Here is a 15,000-nt window from a genome sequence, read left to right on the forward strand (position 1 = left end):
CCACCAGCCTCCACCAGCCTCTACGGGCCTCCACCAGACTCCACCAGCCGTCATCTTTGACTTTCACGTAAGCACATTTTCCTAAACGGACTTAAGCATTATTTATAAAACGGGCTGAGATGGTTTAAAGTTGCGTACGTGCTTCCTTCTATAAATACCAACGCAGGTTAAATGAACGCAGGTGAATGAGGTTTGTATTAACGCCCTGTGATAGCGGCTCAACTATAGCGGCTGAATTAAGACAAGTGCTATAATATAGAGTAGGCGTTCGTCTGCAAGCGGGAGAGGGCAGAGAAGGGTGGCTTCTCGGTAAGTTGCATTTGTAACGTTTGATCATGACAACTAACCAGGCACATGCTTATACTCAGTACTCAAGTTGTAAAAGAAAATCAGGGGAGGTGGATTTTATCATATGAGGACAATTTTAGCATCCCCTCAGCGTCAGTGACTTCAGTGTCAGTAACTTGGTAAAAATGTCATTGCATGTGTGCGTGCCCCCTCGCACCTTGAAATAGCAGTAATATCACGTTCATTGATAAAATGACAAAGTATGGAAAGAGGGGGGCGATTTTTACTGTTTTTATTTCTGGGGGGATGCCATCCCCCCTCAACTCGAGTGCTGCTTGTACTGTAATAATATAATGGTCTTATTATTATCAGGTGGTCTTATTCTTATATGGCTGCTCACTCCATTTGCGAACTCCCAGACACCGGAGAAAATCCAGTATAATTTAGCGCGTGGCCGGGCAAGGTCCGTTGTGGAACGCACTAGGCATGTTGAAGGGGAGATAGACAGCTCCGGAGGGATATAAAGGAAGACTGAAATACAATCATAAACATCAGTTCCTTTTAAATCTTGACGTAAACTCATTTTCTCTGCTGATAACAACATCGTTAATTTTATTACGAGCCACTTGCATGAATTACAGTAGGCAGTGCAGCTCACATGCCTGTAATAACTCCGCATAACCAGTAGGTAATGTGCGTACGCAAGGTCAATACTCGACGTAGAGCTGCGATCGTTTCCACGGTCAAATTGACTCACGTTGAAATTGTATAAATCACTACGTTGACGTGGTTTTCTACGTACAACACGGGTTAGATCACAATTTGATCTGAGTACTTTCTATAAATGAGGCCCCTTGTCTTGTTAGATTTGAGTGCTGCTTTTGATACAGTAGATCACAGTATTCTAATAACATCGTTTAGAAAACTGTGTTGGTCTCTCAGGACTTCTCAGGAGTATTAGAGTGGTTTAAATCTTATCTAGTAGGTAGGATTTCTCTGTTGATCTGGGAGACTCTGTTTCTGATAATGTTGACATCACATGTGGGGTCCCTCAGGGGTCTATTCTTGGTCCCTTGCTCTTCTCCCTGTACATGATCCCATTAGGTGGAATCATCAGAAGACATGTACATTTTCATAGTTATGCTGATGATACTCAGCTGTACAGTATTGCCTATAATTCACATGCACTCAGCTCGCTGGAGAATTGTCTCTGAGATATAACACTTTGGATGTCCAACAATTTGTTCAAACTAAATCAAACAAAACTGAGATTCTTGTTATTGCACCAGCTGATGCAGATGTATGTTGTCGAATACCATGGGAACCAGCTGATGCAGAAGTGTTAATCATGCAAGCTTTTGTTATTACCGGTTTGGACTATTGTAACGGTCTCCTTTCTGGTCTTCCGAAGAAAGCTATTGGCCCGCTGCAATTAGTCCGAAATGCAGCAGCGAGAGTTTTAACCAAAACAAGCAGAAAAGCTCATATAACTCCTATTTTAGAAACTCTACACTGGCTTCCTGTTAAGTTCACAATATATTTCAAGTTCCTTCTGCTTCTTTATAAAGCTCTCACTGGCTCAGCACCAGAATATCTGAAAGACCTTTTGCTAGCATATCAGCCCAATAGAGCTCTCAGGTCTTCTGATGCTGGCTTTCTCTGTGTCCCACATGTACAAAAGAAGAGATGCATTCTACTTTTATGTACCCAAATTGTGAAATTTGAAACCAGTTAAAATGAATACACAACACACAAAAAAGTGTACAGTGAAAAAAAGTTGAAAAAAAAGTGTACATTGAAAAAAAGTAAATTGTATATACAATATATATGTAAAATGTGTGAAGAAACGTCAACAGCCAATGACTCACTACCACAGCAGGTCAGCAGGTCAGAGGTCAGGGGTCAGGTTCAGGGGAGGATGCTGGAGGTAGGAATCGGAGGACAGGGGCTCATTGTAATGCCTGGAACGAAATGAGGAATGGCACACGCACACGCACACACACACACAAACACACACGCACACACACACACACACACACGCACACGCACACACACAGACACACACACACACACACACACACACACACACTATCAGACTCTGGACATGAGGATGTTTGAGTGTTGCTACGGTAATAAAAACAACACGTTCTGGAATGACTAATGACTCTCTTTTGTTCACTGACTGCTTTTATGTGTGTGTGTGTGTGTGTGTATGTGTGTGTATGTGTGAGTGGGTGTACTTGTGTGTGTGTGTGTTTGTGTGTGTATCCGTGTGTGTGTGTGTGTGTGTGTGTGTGTGTGTGTGTGTTTGTATGTGTTAGAGATGGTTGTGATGAAAACAAAGCTATAATTTTGTTCGAAAAAAGAGTAATCTCTTGTAAAGGTGAGAAGGTTGCCAACATAAACCAATGAAAATTGAATTAGGGTTGTGCACTGCAAACACATTACAACACACCCACACACACATTCTGACACACACACTGACAGACACACACCCACACACACGCACACACACTGACACACACACGCCACGCATACACACACACACACACACACTTCAAACACACTCTGACACACACACACTAAGCCTCAGAAGATGTGACTAATCAGATGACCCTGTTATTATTATTATAATCATTATGTAATGGTGTAATGGTGTGTGTTCTCAGGGTAGACACATGCCACCCACGGCTGTCTTTGAGCCCAAACTAACACGTAGACACATAGTTTGGCCTGAATCATATAAAAATCATATTTTCATGAAACAAGAATTATTTATCTCCCTGCAGGAGCGTACAGGGTCACCACCACACATGAAGACATGCACCTAGACGACTAGATGATGGAGAAGGGTTGTTGAGAACGTATTAATATGTCACGGTACATGTGGGAATACGGTACATGTGGGAAAACTAGGGTTAGAGTTAGGGTTAGGTGCTAGGGTGCTAGGGTTAGGGTTAGGGGTAGGGTTTGACATGCCAGCATGTACCAAGTCGACGTAGCACCTAACCCTAACTGTAGTTTTCCCACATGAACTGTATTCCCACATGTACCGTAACATATATATTAATTAATATAGTGGTTTATTTTAGCACTAGAGATTAGGTAGTCCACTGCCTTGTATGAGAGCAGCAGGGGAGGTTGGTGGAGGTTGGTGGAGGCTGATGGAGGTTGGTGGAGGCTGGTGGAGGTTGGTGGAGGTTGGTGGAGGCTGATGGAGGCTGGTGGAGGTTGGTGGAGGCTGGTGGAGGTTGGTGGAGGTTGGTGGAGGTTGGTGGAGGTTGGTGGAGGTTGGTGGAGGCTGGTGGAGGTTGACAGAGGCTGGTGGAGGCTGGACGGACTCATACTAACATGTGGAACGGAATATGGAATGAATGACAATGTGCCCTGTCCTCCGATTTCTACCTCCACCAGCCTCCCCTCCCCATCCCCACCAGTGACCACCGTCCTCACACTTTACCAATGTCCGAGCGTCGGACAGACTCACGGTGTTTACTGTAACGTTTAACCCCGTAATCCCCGACGAACCCAGGGTATTTAAAGGCTGTGATGCCCAGGGAAGGAAACAGCGTTACGTTTGTATTAACGATCACACCGGTACGAGAATATTAACACAGTATGTTGCAATCCTACGCTGTGAGTCATTACTTATTTTAGGTGGTGATGAGGAGGGGGAGGGGGGAGGGGGGGAGAGAGAGAGAAAAGATTGCACCTCTGTGTCACTTCTCTGCCAGGGCAGGGGAAAGGTGCAGCGCTGAAACAAGGGCACCAAATAATCAGACCATTAAAAGAAATGGGATCCTGGCAAAGGCTGTCTGTATTCATGCCTGGCCTCCTGCACCACGTAGGGCTAGACTTTACTGGAACACAGAGAAGGGAGTATGGGATGGAGGGGGAGGGGGGGGGGGGGGGGACGCACTGAGGTTCTATATTTTAAAATGCTAAATTGGGTATAAAAGAAACATTTTATTGCGTGGCTAACAATGCTATTTTGTAAAAAAAAGAGAGAAAAAAAGAAGAAAATAGCTGTTACCTAGTTACAGCACGTGATCTGAAGGACTGAGGGGGGGGGGGGTGAGGAGGGGGAGGGAGGTGAGGAAAAGTAAAAACCCAGGGAGAAACAACACTGGTTTCAATTAGCATGCCTGTCTGAATAGGGCTGAGTAGCGCTAATGCTAGGGCTAACACTGGGGCTAATGCTAGGGCTAAGATACACAGCACAAGGCTAAGGAGTAGTAGCGCTAATAGGAGATAAGGAGGAGAGGAGAGGAGAGGAGGAGATGAGGGGAGGGGAGGAGAGTTGAGGAGAGGAGAGGAGAGGAGAGGAGAGGAGAGGAGAGGAGAGGGGAGAAGAGGAGAGGGAAGAAGAGGAGAGGAGGAGAGGAGAGGAGAGAAGAGGGTGGGAGGAGAGGAGAGGAGAGGAGAGGAGAGGGGAGGAGAGGAGAGGAGAGGAGAGGAGAGGAGAGGAGAGGAGAGGAGAGGAGAGGGAGAGAGGAGAGGAGAGGATGGGCATGAAGACACGACAGCAGTCAGCAGACCTCAGACAGATCTATCTGGTTTCTTCAACACTCACAGAGATCTACTTTAATGAAAAGCATGTCACAGTCATACCTATTGTTATTATTATTATTTTACTTCATAATGTATGTCTACACTAGTTCTTAAAGGATAAACTCAATGACCTGCTGTTCACGCAGAAGAGGTAATATGTAAGACATGATATATCATATATTACATATTTAATATATCTTCACTTATCCCGGATACCAGTGGAGGCTGGTGGAGGTAGTATTCAGAGAATATGTTTGACATATGTATATATAATCTCCTTTATATGTTTTCATGATTGTGGTTCTGTATTGCAGAGCCTGCAGCATCGACAGACAAGGAGGCAGCGTGAAGGGGATTTTGAGAGGCACTGTCACAGGGTCAGACAGGGGTCAGACAGGGGTCAGTCAGGGGTCAGTCAGGGGTCAACACCTATGCAATATCTGACAGGTCTTTAGGACAGTCTCACCGCCATAAGACAGTAACCCCCCCCTGCCAGAAGACCCTCTCCCACAGCGAGACAGAGCATCACCGCAGATCAACCACCAAAACTCTTCACATTATTAAAGCGTTAGAAGTCTTTACAATTCAATACGCCTTTCTTATGATACGCAGAAGATCAGACCACAGAATACCACAGAACAGAACAGGATTATACCAAATCATTCTACATGGACGTAGAATAGAAATAGACAGAAATAGAAATAGAATGGATCTAGAACGGATCTACATGGGACATCGAATTAGTTTCTAACAAGTCAGATGCAAACAGAGTGAGTTGAGGAGGGAAGGAAAGGAAAGGAGGACAGGAGATGAGGTGAGAGGAGAGGAGAGGAGAGGAGAGGAGAGGAGAGGAGAGGGGAGGGAAGGGGAGGAGAGGAGATTAGAGGAGAGGAGAGGGGAGGAGAGGAGAGCAGAGAAGAGGAGAGGAGAGGGGAGGAGAGGGGAGGGGAGGAGAGAAGATGAGAGGAGAGGAGAGGAGAGGGGAGGGGAGGAGAGGGGAGGGGAGGAGAGGAGAGGAGAGGAGAGGAGAGGAGAGGAGAGGAGAGGAGAGGAGAGGAGGGGAGAGCTGTCTCTCTGTCTCTCTGAGGTCGTGATACAGCTGTGATGTATTAGTTGAGAGATTGCAGCAGGAAATAAATCAGTTTAATTACTCCTGTTTCCACCAGCCTCCCAGCCTCCAAGCCTCATAGAGCCATCATAGAGGCTGATCTCTACCTCCATCAGCCTCCCGTGGTGTGGTGTGACAGAGATGGACAAACACAAACTTGTTCTGCGATTCAACAAGATGGCGGAGGTTCCGTAAGGACACCGGAGGGTTCAGGAGGGAATCTTCCACCTTCCACACTGTCGTCACAACAACTGCATTGTCACTGGGTTCCATTTCCTGTTCGGTCTCTGTGAAAAGGTGCTTCTTTCGCTGGCAAACGCTGATGCCGACCTTTGTACAGACTGAGTTTACAGTAACAGCACAACCTCAGGCTGTTGTCTTTTCATATCAGAGTCTTTTTCAAATCCAGGAATTTCTCTTCTTTCTTCTTCTGTTAGCGAAGCAACGACAACAACGTGTGTGTGTGTGTGTGTGTGTGTGTGTGTGTGTGTGTGTGTGTTTGAGCGGCTGTACAGTAACAGCAATATAACAATAATGTACCAGATCAGACTCCTGAGTTGTAAATAATAAAAGCATTAAGGACCAAAGCTCTTGAGCGTCCGGCCAGGTAGGGCTCTGCCTCCCTCTTCATAAAGAAGTAGAACTCTGGGATTCTCGGGGGGGCTTTGAGGGGGTTTCTGGGTAAAGAGGGAGCTCTCAATGCTGCCGCGGAGCAACAGAATGAGCTTTTTATTCCAGTTTTTTGGCAGAGCTGCGAGCGATGGGGAGGCTGAAAGGAGGCAGGCAGAGAGGATGGAGGGATTGAAAGGAGGGCAGCCAGGATGGAGGGAGTGAAAGGAGGGCAGCGCAGGAGCTCCAGCGCCTCCTCAGTGTGCTCCTCATGTTCGCCCAGACCAAGGGAGGACAGACTCCCGCGGTGCCTTTGTTCCATTCGGGTCGCTCGGCAAACAGAACACAGAACCACTCTCCCTCCACAGACCACTCTCCCCTCCTCTCCTCTCCTCTCCTCTCCTCTCCTCCCCTCTCCTCTCCTCTGCTCTCCTCTCCCCTCCTCTCTCCTCTCCTCTCGATTCTTCCAATTCTTCTTCTAGCATTGTAACTGCCAATGGCACCTGGTCCTAGCATAGATTACTTTTTCTTATGATGACTGATGGATAGATGATTCACTTACTTGGACAAATGCATTTGTTATAAGTCGCTTTGGATAAAGGCTGCTAATGTCAACATCATGGCCTGATGAGGACCCTCCTCACATCGCCTGTTAGTGTGTTTGAACTAAATCACCATGGGAACGAACCAGAGCTTACGGACTTCCCTTTCGTCACTCTCACATTCAAACAAATCTTTTTTTTTTTTATCTGAGTTTTCTTTTTTTTTTTGTCCAGTTTGCCTCCTATAGTGTTCTGGTCGCTGACAAAGAAAAGATAATCTAGTGGTCCAGTGGTCTGGTACCAGTACCATGGCCTGGAGTGGTCCAGTGGTCTGAGATGGTAGGGTTTGAGGGGAGGGGAGATGGTAGGGTTGGAGGGGAGATGGTAGGGTTGGAGCGGAGAGGAGATGGTAGGTTTGGAGTCAAGAGGAGATGGTAGGGTTGGAGGGGAGGGGAGATGGTAGGGTTTGAGGAGAGGGGAGATGGTATGGTTGGAGGGGAGAGGAGACGGTAGAGTTGGAGGGGAGATGGTAGGGTTGGAGGGGAGAGGAGACGGTAGAGTTGGAGGGGAGATGGTAGGGATGGAGGGGAGATGGTAGGGTTGGAGGCGAGGGTAGATGGTAGGGTTGGAGGCGAGGGTAGATGGTAGGGTTGGAGGGGAGATGGTAGGGTTGGAGGGGAGAGGGTAGGGTTGGAGGGGAGATGGTAGGGTTGGAGGGGATTCACCCTCAGATGGAAACTTCTAGAGGCCCAGCAGCATATGCTGCCCTTGATATTTCTCCTGGCCTTTTAAGGCCCTCAGGACTTTGAGATAAGTTCAAAGAGCGTCGTTGCCTGATATTATCGGCTCCATAAATCCTTCTTATACTCGGCCTGAATCTGACTCTCCATGACCGACTCTGGCTCGATGAAGACAGCGTCCTATCTCTGGGCCCGGACCAGGCGCTTCACCCGTAACGGCGTTGCCTTCATGTTTTTCTAATCAGACGGCAATTTAGTCCTCAGATATTTTAGAAATGCTTGGATCCACAGTGAGAGGCCGGTGGGGGTGGGGGTGGGGGGTTACGATTCCATGTTTTCCGTGCATAGTTCCAGTTTCCATGACCCAGCGATGATGAAGATTGTCATCTTCCAGGACGTGATGCGTTATCTTTCTACCTCACCCTCCCTCCTCCCTTTGAAGCGCGCTGACGAGGCAATCCATCTCAATAACGGACGTTGATACAACACTGGAACCACCTCAGTCTAACCACCTCAGCTGGAAACTTCTGTCTTTTTTTTCATTTTTTATATATAACTATTTTGTTTTCCTAAACGCCATGATGAGGATTCATAGAATGGACATTGTAATTCGAAATTCTAATTCTTAAGGCCTATGCAGACTCTAGTCCAAATTGACTAGAGTCAATACATTTGTCTAAGTAAGTGAATCATCTATTCATCAGTCATAGCAAGAGGTGTAGAGGTGCAGGGTGTAGAGGTGTAGAGGTGTAGATGTGTAGAGATGTAGAGGTGTAGAGGTGTAGATGTGTAGAGGTGTAGACATGTAGAGGTGTAGAGGTGTAGAGCTGTAGAGGTGTAGAGGTGTAGAAGTGTAGAGATGTAGAGATGCAGGGTGTCGAGGTGTGGAGGTGTAGAGGTGTAGAGATGCAGGGTGTCGAGGTGTGGAGGTGTAGAGGTGTAGAGGTGTAGAGGTGTGGAGGTGTAGAGGTGTAGAGGTGTAGAGGTGTGGAGGTGTAGAGGTGCAGAGGTGTAGAGGTGTAGAGGTGTGGAGGTGTAGAGGTGCAGAGGTGTAGAGGTGTAGAGGTGTAGAGGTGTAGAGGTGTAGAGGTGTAGAGGTGCAGAGGTGTGGAGGTGTAGAGGTGCAGAGGTGTGGAGGTGTAGAGGTGTGGAGGTGTAGACATTGTAATTCGAAATTCTAATTCTTAAGGCCTATGCAGACTCTAGTCCAAATTGACTAGAGTCAATACATTTGTCTAAGTAAGTGAATCATCTATTCATCAGTCATAGCAAGAGGTGTAGAGGTGCAGGGTGTAGAGGTGTAGAGGTGTAGATGTGTAGAGATGTAGAGGTGTAGAGGTGTAGATGTGTAGAGGTGTAGACATGTAGAGGTGTAGAGGTGTAGAGCTGTAGAGGTGTAGAGGTGTAGAAGTGTAGAGATGTAGAGATGCAGGGTGTCGAGGTGTGGAGGTGTAGAGGTGTAGAGATGCAGGGTGTCGAGGTGTGGAGGTGTAGAGGTGTAGAGGTGTAGAGGTGTGGAGGTGTAGAGGTGTAGAGGTGTAGAGGTGTGGAGGTGTAGAGGTGCAGAGGTGTAGAGGTGTAGAGGTGTGGAGGTGTAGAGGTGCAGAGGTGTAGAGGTGTAGAGGTGTAGAGGTGTAGAGGTGTAGAGGTGTAGAGGTGCAGAGGTGTGGAGGTGTAGAGGTGCAGAGGTGTGGAGGTGTAGAGGTGTGGAGGTGTAGAGGTGTAGAGGTGCAGGGTGTCGAGGTGTAGAGATGTAGAGGTGTAGAGGTGTAGAGGTGTAGACATGTAGAGGTGTAGAGGTGTAGAGGTGAAGAGGTGTAGAGGTGTAGAGGTGTAGAGATGCAGAGGTGTAGAGGTGTGGAGGTGTAGAGGTGTAGAGGTGTAGACATGTAGAGGTGTGGAGGTGTAGAGGTGTGGAGGTGTAGAGGTGTAGAGGTGCAGAGGTGTAGAGGTGTAGAGGTGTAGAGGTGTAGAGGTGCAGAGGTGTAGAGGTGTCGAGGTGTAGAGATGTAGAGATGCAGAGGTGTGGAGGTGTAGAGGTGCAGAGGTAGAGGTGTAGAGGTGTAGAGATGCAGGGTGTCGAGGTGTAGAGATGTAGAGGTGTAGAGGTGTGGAGGTGTAGAGGTGTCGAGGTGTAGAGATGTAGAGATGCAGAGGTGTGGAGGTGTAGAGGTGCAGAGGTAGAGGTGTAGAGGTGTAGAGATGCAGGGTGTCGAGGTGTAGAGATGTAGAGGTGTAGAGGTGTAGAGGTGTAGAGGTGTAGAGATGCAGGGTGTCGAGGTGTAGAGATGTAGAGGTGTAGAGGTGTAGAGATGTAGAGGTGTAGAGGTGTGGAGGTGTAGAGGTGCAGAGGTAGAGGTGTAGAGGTGTAGAGATGCAGGGTGTCGAGGTGTAGAGATGTAGAGGTGTAGAGGTGTAGAGGTGTAGAGGTGTAGAGATGCAGGGTGTCGAGGTGTAGAGATGTAGAGGTGTAGAGGTGCAGAGGTGTAGAGATGTAGAGGTGTAGACATGTAGAGGTGTAGAGGTGTAGAGGTGTAGAGATGTAGAGATGCAGGGTGTAGAGGTGTAGAGGTGTAGAGGTGTAGAGATGTAGAGGTGTAGAGGTGTAGAGGTGTAGAGATGTAGAGATGCAGGGTGTCGAGGTGTAGAGGTGTAGAGATGCAGGGTGTCGAGGTGTAGAGATGTAGAGGTGTAGAGGTGTAGAGATGTAGAGGTGTAGAGGTGTAGAGGTGTCGAGGTGTAGAGATGTAGAGGTGTAGACATGTAGAGGTGTAGAGGTGTAGAGGTGTAGAGATGTAGAGGTGTAGAGGTGTAGAGGTGTAGAGATGTAGAGATGCAGGGTGTAGAGGTGTAGAGGTGTAGAGGTGTAGAGGTGTAGAGGTGTAGAGATGCAGGGTGTCGAGGTGTAGAGGTGTAGAGATGCAGGGTGTCGAGGTGTAGAGGTGTAGAGGTGTAGAGGAGTAGAGGTGTAGAGGTGTAGAGGTGTAGAGATGCAGGGTGTCGAGGTGTAGAGGTGTAGAGATGCAGGGTGTCGAGGTGTAGAGGTGTAGAGGTGTAGAGGTGTAGAGATGTAGAGGTGTAGAGGTGTAGAGGTGTAGAGGTGTAGAGGTGCAGAGGTGTAGAGGTGTAGAGGTGTAGAGGTGCAGGGTACTAGAGTAAGGCACAGAACAGTGCTGACTGTGTTGTGGACTTCCTTCACAATCCTTTGAGCTCTGACTCCCAATGTCCTGGTGTGAACCCCTCTACCCTCACACTGGGAATGCTGTTAAACCTGTGTCGTTTCATACCGTTACTCACTCCGTTTAATTCCATGCATTTACAACGAGCCTCCGTCCTCCGATCTGCCTACCTCCAACGGCCTCCCCCCCCCCCCCCCCCTGCTGTAAAGATGGACCATGGAGGAGTCTATTTTCCATTTTGTCGTTTCCTGATAGGAAGCTCAACTCTGTTGCGGTTCTCTCCTCTGACACGCCGCGGCTGTGTGGAATGATTCATCGTCGCTCGACTTCAAAACAAAGTCATTCAGGATTTTCGTGTCAGCAGGTTTCTGAATGTGCCAGTAAGCTTCTTCTCCCCGAGCCGTAACTCACTGGGGAAAGCTGTGAGTTGGGAGGGGGGGGGGGGGACGACGACTCAGAGGACAGGGCTCATTGTAATGATGTCAAACCCCCGCCCTCCCCCGGTGGGGTTTTATAGCCGCTCTACCCCCTTGCCCCCCCCCCCACAAACACTGCCCCCCCATACCCCCTCACTGTCCCCATCACTGTCCGCCCCCCCCACCTCGCCCCACTCTCCTGCATCTTGCCTGACCCCCCATCCCCCCACCCCTCCCGCTGGGGTTTTATAGCTGCTCTACCCCCTTGCCCCCCCCCCACCCCCACTGCTCCCCCATGCTCTCCCACTGTCCCCATCACTCTCCTGCATCTTGCCTGACCCCATACCCACAAATTCCATTTAATCCCAGTTACTGGTGAACTCTCCATGTCAAGGACAGTTCCCTCGACAACCTTCCACTCGCGCTGAAGAAATATTTCATAACAGATGTCAAGAAGGAGATTTTACGAGCATATAACAGTCAGTCATACGTATATCAGAGGGGGTTTATGGTGTAGGAATTCATGTCTTTTGGGACAAAAATAGAAGCAAATCCAAATATATATTTTAATAGTATGACATAAGCATGTGAATCAGGTCCAATATATTGGCATTCTGCACTAATTTGGGATACTTTATTTTAACAGCTCATTTTTTACGAGACAGAATATGCCAACCTGAGCTGAACTCTGGCAGGGGGAAGACCAGAGAGCTGCAGCCCCCCCCCCCCCACCTCCACCTCCACCTCCACCCTCTACCCTTCATTCACTCAGCGGGATTTTCAGTCATTGTTTAAACGAGCAATTGTGTCATTTCAACACTGAACCTCCCTCCTCTCTCAGCGATGAAGCACCAGTACTGTATAGATTATCAAGACGAAGAAAATACGAAAGAAAAAAAGTAACTGGAAGTAACAGAACGATTGTTGTCCTTTCTCTCCCTAAATGGAAATACAGTCATTTACTGCTAATATAATCAGAAATACAGTCATTTACTGCTAATATAATCATAAGTACAGTCATTTACTGCTAATATAATCAGAAATATTCACATTTATTACCAGAGTTAGTCCAGAGTTAGTTCAGAGTTAGTGTTAGTCCAGAGTTAGTTCAGAGTTAGTTCAGAGTTAGTTCAGAGTTACTCCAGAGTTAGTCAATAGTTAGTCCAGAGTTAGTCCAGAGTTAGTCAATAGTTATTTCAGAGTTAGTTTAGAGTTAGTCCAGAGTTTTTTCAGAGTTAGTTTAGAGTTAGTTCAGAGTTAGTTCAGAGTTAGTTCAGAGTTAGTTCAGAGTTAGTCAAGAGTTAGTCCAGAGTTAGTTCAGAGTTATTCCAGAGTTAGTCCAGAGTTAGTTCAGAGTTAGTCCAGAGTTAGTCCAGAGTTAGTCCAGAGTTAGTCCAGAGTTAGTCCAGAGTTAGTTCAGAGTTAGTTCAGAGTTATTTCAGAGTTAGTTCAGAGTTAGAAAAGTCAAAGCTGACTAGCCTGTTAGCCTGTTAGCCTGTTAGCCTGCCAACATGAAGCCTGGGTGTGGGGGTTTTATCATGTTAGGTGAAACAGTAGGTGTGTGTGTGTGTGTGTGTGTGTGTGTGGGGGGGGGGGGGGGGAGTGTTTCTATGTGTGTGTGTGCGTGGGTGTTTTATCATGTTAGGTGAAACAATGTGTGTGTGTGTGTGTGTGTGTGTTTTATCATGTTAGGTGAAACAGTAGGTGTGTGTGTGCGTGTGTGTATGTGTGTGTGTGTCTTATCATGTTAGGTGGAACAGTAGGTGTGTGTGTGTGTGTGTGTTTTATCATGTTAGGTGGAACAGTAGGTGTGAGTGTGTGTGTGTGTGTGTGGGAGTGTTTGTGTGTGTGTGTGTGTGTGCGTGGGTGTTTTATCATGTTAGGTGAAACAGTGTGTGTGTGTGTGTGTGTGTGTGTGTTTTATCATGTTAGGTGAAACAGTAGGTGTGTGTGTGTGTGTGTATGTGTGTGTGTGTGTGTGTATGTGTGTGTGTGTGTGTGTGTGTGTGTGTGTGTGTGTGCGCGCGTGTGCGTGTGTGTATGTGTGTGTGTGTTTTATCATGTTAGGTGGAACAGTAGGTGTGTGTGTGTGTGTGTGTGTGTAAGTGTGTGTGTGTTTTATCATATTAGGTGGAACAGTAGGTGTGTGTGTGTATGTTTTATCATGTTAGGTGAAACAGTAGGTGTGTGTGTGTGTGTGTGTGTGTAAACAGTAGGGAGGCCAGAGGCAGCAGGGTAATTAGTCCAGAAATACCTCAGAAATGTCCCTCATTAAACTCACACACACACACACACACACACACACACGAATGCTGACGCGCACCCACGTATAAATGCTGATGGACACACACACACACACACACACACACACACAGATGCACACACATGTTGGCACACAGATGGACACACTCACACAAGTGCTCCCACACACAAACACACACACACACACACACACACACACACACACACACACTCAGACACACACACACACACGCACGCCAACTCCAATCCCGCTCCTACATCTGGTTGCCTTTTTCTCTTTCATTTTACAGCACAAATGTTTGGCGTTTTTACGGTCAGACTAGTTTTAATAGTCTGCATCACAAATCCATCTGGCCAGCGCGTCGAACATGCATCAGACTGTTAAACCTGCGCTCTACTGCCCCGGACCAGACATGTCCAACATGCATCAGGCTGTTAAACCTGCGCTCTACTGCACCGGACCAGACATGTCCAACATGCATCAGGCTGTTAAACCTGCGCTCTACTGCCCCGGACCAGACATGTCCAACATGCATCAGACTGTTAAACCTGCGCTCTACTGCACCGCACCAGACATGTCCAACATGAACAGTAGTAAACCCCCCCGCTGCTGCGCTAACCCTAACCCCGTCGCATTCACTAGACCTGACGCTGCAACATGCCCTGTCGCATTCACTACCTGCTGCAGCTAGCCCTGTCGCATTCACTACCTGCTGCAGCTAGCCCTTTCACATCTACTAGACCTGCTGCAGCAACATGCCCTGTCGCATTCACTACCTGCTGCAGATAGCCCTGTCGCATTCACTACCTGCTGCTGCATGCCCTGTCACATAGACCTGTGTGTTTGTGTGTGTGTGCTTCAGCATTCATGTGTGTGTGTGTGTGTGCATGTGTGTGTGTGTGTGTGTGTGAGTGCTTCAGCATTCATGTGTGTGTGTGTGCGTCAGCATTCATGTGTGTGTGTGTGTGTGTGTGTGTGTGTGCGTCAGCATTAATGTGTGTGTGTGGGTCAGCATTCATGTGTGTGTGCGTGTGTGTGTGTGTGTGTGTGCGTCAGCATTCACGTGTGTGTGTGTGTGTGTGTGTGTGTGTGTGCATCAGCATTCATGTGTGTGCGTCAGCATTCATGTGTGTGCGTCAGCATTCATGTGTGTGTGTGTGTGTGGGGGGGGGTGTATGTGTACTACTAAAAATACAGTTTCAATGCTGACACATTCATCAGAGGGTTCTGGAACTAGAACCCAGAATCCAGAACCCAGATAGGGTTCCTCTACACGGAAAAACACACCAGAACTCTTGAACTCT

The sequence above is a fragment of the Nansenia antarctica genome, assembly GCF_963989245.1.
Source record: "Nansenia antarctica genome assembly, chromosome: 3".
Classification (NCBI taxonomy): Eukaryota; Metazoa; Chordata; class Actinopteri; order Argentiniformes; family Microstomatidae; genus Nansenia; species Nansenia antarctica.